We start from the raw sequence: 306 nt of genomic DNA on the forward strand, positions 1-306 counted from the left end.
AGGAAGGAGGGATGGATGGATGGACGGATGGATGGAAGGAGGGAGGGATGGATGGATGGATGGACGGATGGATGGAGGGATGTATGGAAGGAAGGAGGGATGGATGGATGGATAGACGGAGGGAATGGATGGATGGACATACAAATCATGTCCATTATAACGAGTGGAATAGTTGCTCAACTTAAAGACTTGAAAGTGGAATGTTGCTCTCAGACCGTCTTCAAGAGGTCTCAGTATTTCAAACTTCCATGGAAAAATCCTTAATTTTGGCACATATCCTTATCATAAAATCCATGCCATCAATGT

The sequence above is a fragment of the Oryzias melastigma genome, linkage group LG14, assembly GCF_002922805.2.
Source record: "Oryzias melastigma strain HK-1 linkage group LG14, ASM292280v2, whole genome shotgun sequence".
Taxonomy (NCBI): Eukaryota; Metazoa; Chordata; class Actinopteri; order Beloniformes; family Adrianichthyidae; genus Oryzias; species Oryzias melastigma.